The following is a 10,000-nucleotide window of genomic DNA, read 5'->3' on the forward strand; positions in this document are numbered from 1 at the left end:
ATCTATCTATCTATCTATCTATCTATCTATCTATCTATCTATCTATCTGTCCATCTATCCATCTATCCATCCATCCATCTTTCCACGCATATCTATACACCTATCTATCTATACACCTATGTATCTATCTATACAGCTATCTATCTATACACCTATCTATCTATCTAGCTATCTAGCTATCTATCTATCTATCTATCTATCTATCTATCTATCTATCTATCTATCTATCTATCTATCTATCTATCTATCTATCTATACACCTATCTATCTATCTATACAGCTATATATCTATACACCTATCTATCTATCTATCTATCTCTAAGGTACGTGAGGGCAGCTTTGTCTGTGTGCTGTGTGCTGTGTGCTGGTGCGTCTCCGGCTCATCACAGGGAGGTCCCTCGCCCACGCCCACGCACAGCCCCCTCCTCCCTCCCTCCTCCACAGCCAGCCAGTGTCATTGAGTCCACAGCAACACAGCCAGAGAGACACCAGCACAACCACCCACCCACACACACACACCCACATGGACATTTCCAGTGTTCCCCCTTTCTCCTTACATAGATAACTAGCTGGCGAGATACACAGGGCACACCCTACACTGCCCTCATGCACCTCAGAGATAGATAGAGAGATAGATTAAAAGATAGATAGATAGATAGATAGATAGATAGATAGATAGATAGATAGATAGATAGATAGATAGATAGAAAGATAGAAAGATAGAAGATAGAAGACAGACAGAGAGACATAAACTTATGAGACACGCGTAATATACATTTCCTGTGGGGAGACAGGAAAGAAAAAAGAAGGGATGAATGACCAAACGAGTTCCAAAGTTGCATTAGGCAGTGAGGTCAGGTTTTGGCAGGCATCCCTTCCTCTCTCTGTCCCTCTCTCTCTCTCTCCATCCCCCCGCGTTCCTCGTCCTTCTGTCGTTGCTGTCGGTGAGATGTGAGATGCTAATTTCAGTAAAAGCCTCATTCATTAACAGCTAGGATATACAGCCTGGACTGCGGGCTCAGTCAATAGGCATTTAACTGCCAGCGCACACTGCCATCCCAGGAAAAAAAAAAAAAACACCTGAGTAAGCTAAAAACAATCACTGAGAAAAATGACGGGGGGCTGGGTTCGGTGGAGGGGGGGGGAGGGAGGTGTTCCACTGCTGTTCTCTCCTCCATCTGTCTCCCAGGGGGATAACAGGGGGATAACAGGAGCGCCTCTTCCTTTTTTGCCTCTTGCAATTGAATGTCTTGTGCCTCACTGTCTTAACAACTTATCTTATTCACATCAACTGGTCAGGTGATTTACCTATTGATTTACCTTCTGCTGGTTACCTAACACACAGAGAGTGTGTGTGTTTGTCTGTGAGGAGTTCTTCTTTCCCTTTCTTTCTTCCTCTACCTCTCCTCTTTATCCCTCAGTTTTCTTCCTTTTCTCACTTCCTCTCAGGACATGGTGGTTATTCACAGTAACATCTGATACAGGACATGGTGGTTATTCACAGTAACATCTGACACTCTTTACGCAATGCTTGAGGTTTTGATTTGGTGTGACAAATCACATGAATCACATCAAGCATCAATCTCAATATGTCTCACAGATTCCTATACATACATGTATACAGATCTCTAGATATCTATATACAGATATATAAAGTTCTTAATTCGGTGTGTTGGGTCGTACTGGGCCCTCTCTCTCCTGAACAAGGATGTCCCGCCTGCACTAGCCCCCTCCTTCCACTTGAGGGGGCACTAATAATAGTCATGACTGTGATTGTTTTTTCCCCCAGTGCTCTGATCTGACTGACAGGCCGGGCCTTGCACTCCTGAGTGAGAGTCTCAATGCATCCAAATGGCCGTCTGTGCCTGCAAAAACTCCATCAGTGCATTCAGTGTGAGTCACTGGTATACGGTGCAGCGGCACCGCTATTAGGGTGGTGTATGGCTGTTCACGCATCTGCTGAACAGTTAACAGAGGGACGTCAAAGAGGTGTGTGCCGAAGGAGGGGGGAAGGGTGTGGTTTGGGGCTGAGTCTGTGTAAGAGGGATGGGGCTGGGATTTAGGCCGCAACAGAGAAATTGAAAGGTAGTGTTGTACCTCAGGATGGCAAGAGAGAAGAAAACCTTCTCCATGGTGAAAGACAGGGCGCATGGGGAGGGAGAGGGAGAGAGAGAGAGATGACAGAGTGTGACGGAGGGAGGGAGCGAGGGATTCACACGGCAGGAGGGTGTGTGATGAATCTGACAAGGTTGATAAGGGTGGGGAAACACCTGCCAATCACACGCACATGCACACACACACACTCACACACACAAATGCACACTTCTGTGAGTCTTTGCCTATATGAATACATATACATATACAGATGTGAATCATTCCAAATGTGGAAAAGCAATGCTGCTCATAAACTGCAGTATTAATATGACACCAGCAGTGTTACACATTGTAAACGAGGAGCCCTGGAGTGATGAGAGCCCCTCTCCTGGGTCTCCTCCGAGGGGGGGGAGACTTTCTTTCTCTTCCACTGTGATAGCCGCCATGGGAGGGGGAAGAGGAGGAGGAGGAGGAGGAGGAGGAGGAGGAGGATGGAGCCACTAACGAGCGGCTAGCAGATCACTGGGGGTGCTAAGAGGGCTTAGCAGCTAAACACTTGAAATAACCACAGGTGATAACATTTATCTGTCTACCAAATCAGACTTGGGTTCATACGGTAGATAAATGTGTAATCTAGTCAGAGTTAGGTAACTAGGGAAATTGAGTGGCTTAAACTGGGGTTAACATGTCCGCTAGTCTTTACAGGTAAAACAGGCTTAGTAATGACATACGTGAACACTGTAGACCTGTGAGCATCTTAGTGACACTATTTAGTCATCTGACTAAAACAGTGCCTGAATGATTTGTCTTCACCTGAAAGTTGATTGAAACTATGTTCAAATGAATGAATAAATTAATAAAATGTGACATTTCTGTAAAAGGAGGCGTTTGTTAAGGTATGGTGAAATAGTGAGTGTATAGAATGTTCTAGAGAGACTCATAAAGTCGATGTGTTTGTGTGAAGATGAGGGGGCCGAGGTGGACGTATCTCCCCAACATCCTGCCACTGGGTCTCTCCCCGTTCACCGCATTACCATGGCAACCCGGCGATTCCTCTCTCCTTCCTCTCTTTCTCCCTCCCTCCTTTTTTTCGAAACCGAGTCTCCACGGTTACCGACCTCCTCTCATTCATAACTGTTTCCACAGCAACGGGGCCCTCTGTCATTGATGGAATCTCGGCATTGCTGCGGCAACCAGGCCGGGAGAGGGACTCCTTTCGATTGATTTTTCCTTTTTTTAAGGATTCTCTACTGGACTGGCTTCACTGAACACACACACACACACACACACACACACACACACACACACACACACACACACAGACACACACACACACACACACACACACACACACACACAGGCACACACACACACACAGACACACACACACACACACATACACACACGCACAAACACAATCACAATCACAATCACATACACACCTTAACTTACCAATTGAGCTCCCATCAGCTAATCGCATAAACAGTCGTTTCCAACTTATATTTGAACTTACATTCCAGTGACACAAACCACATAAAACACACAGAGCGCATGTGCACAAGAGAGGGATACAGAGAGAGAGAGAGAGAGAGAGAGAGAGAGAGAGAGAGAGAGAGAGAGAGAGACAGAGAGAGAGAGAGAGGGAAAGAAAGTAATATCATGCACTGCATCTGGTAAAAGCAGCTGTTTGCAGGGAAATGGTTCTGATGCAACACTGGATGTGCAATCTCCACACACTCACACACGCACATTCACACACACACACACACACACACACACACACACACACACACACACACACACACACACACACACACACACACACACACACACACACACAAAAACACACACAAAAACACACACACACACACGCATCCGAATCTAGGTCATCTTCACCCATTACATTATTCACCATGCGGCACTGGTACGTGTGGCCCATGCAAATGTGCACCTCTGTGTTTGTGAGCATCCAAGAATGCCACTTTGATGTTAGAGAGCGCATGTGAGCGCATCTGTACATGTTTTGTGTGTGTGTGTGTGTGTGTGTGTGTGTTAGTGTGTGTGTGTTTTCAGGTGTGCATGTGCAGACGCAAGTGTGTGTGCACACAGGTGTATGAATGCACCTGTCAAAGAAAGAGACAGAGAGAGAGAGAGAGAAAAAGAAAGAGAGAGCGAGAGTAACAAGTGTGAGTGTGAGTGTGCGTGTATATGTGCTTGCATGTGTTTGAGAGAGAGGGAAAACGAGTGTGTGTGTGTATGAGTGTGGTATGCATGTGTGTGTGGTGTGTGTTTGTGTGAGCGTATGTGTGTGTGTGTGTGTATGTTAGTGGTATGAGTGTGTGTTTGTGTGTGTGTGTGTGTGTGTGTGTGTGTGTGTGTGTGCATGTGTGAGTGTGTGTGTTTATGTGTGTGTGTATGTGTGTGTGTGTGTGTATGTTAGTGGTATGAGTGTGTGTTTGTGTGTGTGTGTGTGTGTGTGTGTGTGTGTGCATGTGTGAGTGTGTGTTTTTATGTGTGTGTGTATGTGTGTGTGTATGTGTGTGTGTGTGTGTGTGTGTGTGTGTGTGTGTGTGTGTGTGTGTGTATGTTGTGTAGGAGTGCCATGTGTTCTCTCAGTGTGAGCTCCTGTCCACTCACTGTCTCCAACAGAGCCCACAAACACCCTTATAATAGAATGCAATGAATGCATGCAACACAAACACACAAATACAAACATGAACACAAAGTATAAAACATGTAAACACTTGTTTACAAATATGTGTAAAGTCAGGGACTACAGGTGGAAAATAGCAATCTGCTAGAACCTGGCATAATACATATTCTCTTGTTGTACAAGAGTAATGCTTTATTGTGCACTGTCCCTGCTTGAAAAATAAATTACAATTACAATGAATTATCTTCATAAACACTAAACTCACACACACACACACTCGAACACACACACACACACACACACACATTAATTCAGACACATACAGAGACAAACCACTAAAAGCGAAAAATGTGCTCTCCCCCAATAATCAGGGAGATAGTACATTCTAACGACTCCTTAACAAGGAAGAGTCCATACTGTCGACAGAAGCAGGGTCCAAGATTTTAATTCCCTCAAGGATTTTTTCTCTCTCATCAAACCCCTCCCATCTGTTTCTCTCTCTCTCTCTCTCTCTCTCTCTGCATCTCTGCGTAATGTTATTTCCATTTCCCATTCCATCTCCTCTCTCTCTTTCCCTCTCTCTCTCTCTCGTTCTTGCTGATGTCAGCACAGTATTCTCACTCAGCTGACGGCCACTCCTTCTCCTTTCCCTCCTTCTACCCCCCCAGTCTCTCCTTCCTTACCAAACATTGTTTGTTCTTTCCTTCTCGTAACCTCACATTCCCCTCCCACCTCCCCTTTCTCCCTCTACTCCTACCTCCATCCCTCCCACCTCCCTTTTCTTCCTCTCTCCCTCCCACCATCCCTCTCTCTTTCCCTCCCTCCCCCTCCTAACTCCCCTCTCTCCCTCCCTCTCTACCTCTTTCCCTCCCTTGGCCCCACTCCCTCGCTCTTTCTCTCCTCCACTCCAGCCCTCATGTTCCTACTACCCACCCACCCTCTATTTCTCTCTCTTTCTCTCTCTCTCTCTCTCTCTCTCTCTGTCATTCCTCTCTCACTCTTCTCTCCTTTCTCTCCACCACTCACCTCTCTTGCTCTTGTGTTTTACCCTTTCATCTCTGCCTGACCATCTCCCTCTCTTCCTTTTTTTCTCTTTCTATGCCCCCTCCTTGTTTTTTGTCCACCTCCCACTCCTGCTCCCTCCCTTTCTTCCTCCCTCCCACTTCCTTGTCTTCATCCATGCCTGCCAGACCTCTAGACGTGGGCGTGAAGAGAGTGGGCACACGGAAAAACCCTCTCCTTCCTCCTCCTCATCCTCCTCCTCCTACGCCTCATCTCTGGAGCCGAATCTCATGCAGCAGCTCTCAATCCCACCCTCCATCTTCCTCTGTTTTTCTTTCTCCTCACATGTCACTTGTTCACCTCTGCATCTCTCTTTCTGTTCAGCCATATCTCTCTCTCTTTCTCTCTCTCTCTCCCTCTCTCTCTCTCTCTCTCTCTCTTTCCATCTCCTCCACTACCACCCTGTATCCACCTCTACCCTGCTGTGGACGTCAGCGAGGGTGCTGGTCTTCCCAAGGACGTCATCATAACCTATGTGTTTGTATGAGCTACTAAGTGATTGCATCCATGTGTGTTGGTGTGTGTGTGTGTGTGTGTGTGTGTGTGTGTGTGTGTGTGTGTGTGTGTGTGTGGTGTGTGTGTGTGTGTGTGTGTGTGTGTGTGTGTGTGTGTGTGTGTGTGTGTGTGTGTGTGTGTGTGTGTGTGTGTGTGTGTGCAAGCATGGTGTGCTTACACACACACACACTGTGTCAGTCCATGAGAGTAAAAATGAGAGAAAGAGGGAGAGAGAGAAGAGAGAGAGAGAGAGAGACAAAGAGAGAGAGAGAGAGAGAGAGAGAGAGTGAGAGAAGGACAGAATTTGTACTTGTGTGAATATTGTCCCTCTGCCATGACTTCCATTATCATTATTGCACTGCAGTCATTTAGCCCCGAGAGCGTCATCTCTCCTCTCTCATCTATTCTCATCCCTTCTTCTCTCTCCCTCTCTCCTTCATTTCTCCTCTCTCATCTATTCTCATCTCTTCTTCTCTCTCCCTCTCTCCTTCAAAGACACATAGATACCCACAGGCATGCATGCATAGACAGAGATGCATTAACACATTGAGTCCATACATATTCACATATTGTTCATTCCAGTGAATGTATCTGTGTACACACGTACGCACACACACACATGCACACAAACGCATGCACAATCACACATGCAATGCTCGTCTACTATCATGGTCAATCACAACCTTAGCCTTCCAATTTACTTTACTTTACTTTACAATTTACAATGAATTAGACTCTCTGTTTCTCTCTCTTTTTCTTCTTCTTCACCCTCTTCTGACTGCATCTCTGTCTCTCAGTGTCGTTTGCCAATAGTGAAGTCACACAGACTGGCACACTGGGAGCAGCCAATAGTCAGCACAGTCACGACTCACTGTGCTGCCAGAAGAAAAGCCTCTTTGGAGCCAGCCGTGCCTCAGCGCTAAGGAGGAGCTGGAGGAGCCGCGCTACGCTAACGTTGGCGTTAGCATTAGCAACCGCAGCAAGGAGCCCTAAAGCTGTTCATTGCAACACTACACTGGCAAAACTTTTCAATGCTAGCAATAATAACTGAGCTGAGGAATGATTTTAATGATTATTGATGAAATTATAAAAATCATATGCACCTTAAACATTAAAATGGCTTTACTGAACACTGGCAATCATTATAAAAGTGGCACCTGGAGGCACTGAGGTACAGCTGTATGAGGAAATGTTAACATGACCAGTGGCTTTATGGAACATCTTTAAAATAACAGTGCTAGGATTTCCATTCAAGAGCGAAAGAACGTATGTACATAACTATGGATCTATGAGACCTAAGGATGACCATCACCATGATCTTACTATGAATGATGCCATCCTGGCACCTGCCTCGAGACTATTATAACAACAAAGTCATGTGACAGAACGCAGACTGGACCCGCCGCATAAAGCGTATCCGGGAAAATGCCACTTGTGCCTGGAACGCCTCGGTCTGTTCCCAGTGACAAGAGATGGTGGCGGTCATTGTTCGGTCTCATAGATCCATAGTTATGTTCACAACTTACGATCTATTTCAACCTCTCTCTGACCGCCACCACTGTCTTACTACGGATGACCAGAACCAAAAGTGGCGCGAAGTTTGAAGGATTCACCTCCACTGGTCTGTCCAGCGGAACTGACTAAGCGGACGTCACGTTGACTCTATAAAACCAGGCGAAGGTACATGGAGTAACCCAAGATGATACCCCTGTATCCTCATGTTTCCATCTCATGCAATCAGCACTTACAGAGAGTGCCTGCAGCTCACTTATTCTCTTAGTAGAGCACATGGCCATGAGGAACAAAGTTTTGTGTGTGAGAAACTTGAGATCCGATTGCTCCAATGGTTCATACGGGGCTTTGATTAAAGACCTCAGCACCAGAGGTAGTGCCCAAGATGGGGCTCTCAAACATCTGCCTGGGCACAGCGCCTTTATGAAACGGTGACACAATAGGGTGCTTCCAAACAGAAAGACCCCCTACTGGGTCATGAAAAGAAGAGATGGCTGCAGTGTAGCCCCTCAAGGTATTGGAAGCCCATCCTGTGTTCAGAAGGGACTGGAGGAAGAGAAGCACCACAGTTACAGGGCATGTTTTGAGATCTAGCTCCCTGTCTTGGCACCACCTTGACACCTTTCACCTCTGTTAGTAATTTGAACAAGTGGAGGGCGCCCTTACATTACTGATGGTCTCCAGGACAGCCTCATTTAGCTCCTGAGGAAAGGACTGAGCAGGCCCAAAGCTGCAGTACAGCTGGTCTGGGGTGCCATAATTGACCTTTCGCTTGAGATAGAAGGTCCAACACGAATCGTAGAGGCCAAGGCTGGCCGTGAACAAAGCGTAAGAGAGGCCACTGTAACACAACAAACAGAACTTTGTAGCATCCCTGAGCAACTCATGTGGGGAATTAGAGGTAGTGGGGGAAAGGTATATAGTAATCCTTCCGGCCACTTGTGAGACAGTGCGTCCACTGGGATGATTCAGGGAAAACCATTTCTGAGAGTGGGCTGTTTTCCTCGACGCGAAGAGGTCTGCCTGGGCTACCCCAAAGTGTGCCCACAAATTGGTCACCACATCTGGGTGCAGCCTCTCTCCTGGGTGAGGCCCCGACCTGGAGAGGAGGTCTGCTGTCTGGTTCAGATCCCCCGGAATATAAACTGCCTTCAGCGAGGCCAGGCATGGGAATGCCCAGAAGTGGAGCCTCGTGGTCATCTTGAGGCAACGCATAGACCTTGTTCCTCCCTGATGATTGACATAGTAGACAGCCACAGAACTTCCTGTCCGGACCAGGACATGTTTGGCCTGTATGAGGGGAAGCAGGGCTCTGAGAGCGAGATATATTGCTCTGAGCTCCAGGACATGTATGTGTTCTGTGTCCCAAGGAGGTTGCCAGAGACTGTTCACCATTCTGCTCTCCCAGACTGCAACACCCCCTGCCTTAGAGGCAACTGTGAACGCCAGTGTTTGTCTGGATGGAATATGGCATAGGGGAACGCCTGGATGCCTCCAAGGAGCCTCCTGCTGCGCCATGGGAGAACGTGCCTGTTTGTTTCTTGTGCCTGTCTGAACACATTCAGCCACCATTGGAGAGGGCGGGCCCTGAGAAGGCCCAGAGGAAATAGCATGCCTGCAGCTGAGATCAACCCCAGTAACTTCTGGAAACTCTAAGCACTTGCCCAGGTGAAATGCGCGGAGGGCCTCCAGGATCTTGGACATTCTCTGTGGTGTGTGAGATGCTTTCATTGTGAGCGAGTCCAGACGGATCCCTAAAAAGACTGTTACCTGTCCTGACTGTTACCTGTCTCGGATTCAGGTCGCTCTTTATCAAGCTGACCCTTAAGCCAAGGGACTGAATGTGGGCCAACACCACTTCCATTTCTTGCATGACCTGCTGGCGAAATGGGGTGCAGAGCAACCAGTTGTCGAGGTAAGGCATGATCTTTAGGCCTCTTTTTTGGAGTGGAGCCAAAGCAGATGCCACGACCCTGGTAAAGCCTTTTTGGGACAGGGAGAGGCCAAAAGGGGGGACTCTGAATTCGTGTGCTTGCCCCCGAAAGGTGAACCGCTGGAACTTCCAGTTCGGAACATGGAAGTAGGCATCTTTGAGATCGATGGTGGTGAACCACTGTCCTTGTTCTACTGACTCCAGAATGTGCTTGGTATGCATCATCTTAAACGGTAGGCTTTTGATGTACG

General features: G+C 47.2%; 1 protein-coding gene across 1 annotated transcript in view; it reads right to left on the reverse strand.

The window, feature by feature from the left end:
- The window catches only part of cacna1ab (calcium channel, voltage-dependent, P/Q type, alpha 1A subunit, b), a gene marked incomplete at both ends in the record, with an annotated part of 150,645 nt that overhangs the window by 63,927 nt on the left and 76,718 nt on the right, over positions 1 to 10,000 (reverse strand).

This window comes from Sprattus sprattus, assembly GCF_963457725.1.
Source record: "Sprattus sprattus genome assembly, chromosome: 1".
Taxonomy (NCBI): Eukaryota; Metazoa; Chordata; class Actinopteri; order Clupeiformes; family Clupeidae; genus Sprattus; species Sprattus sprattus.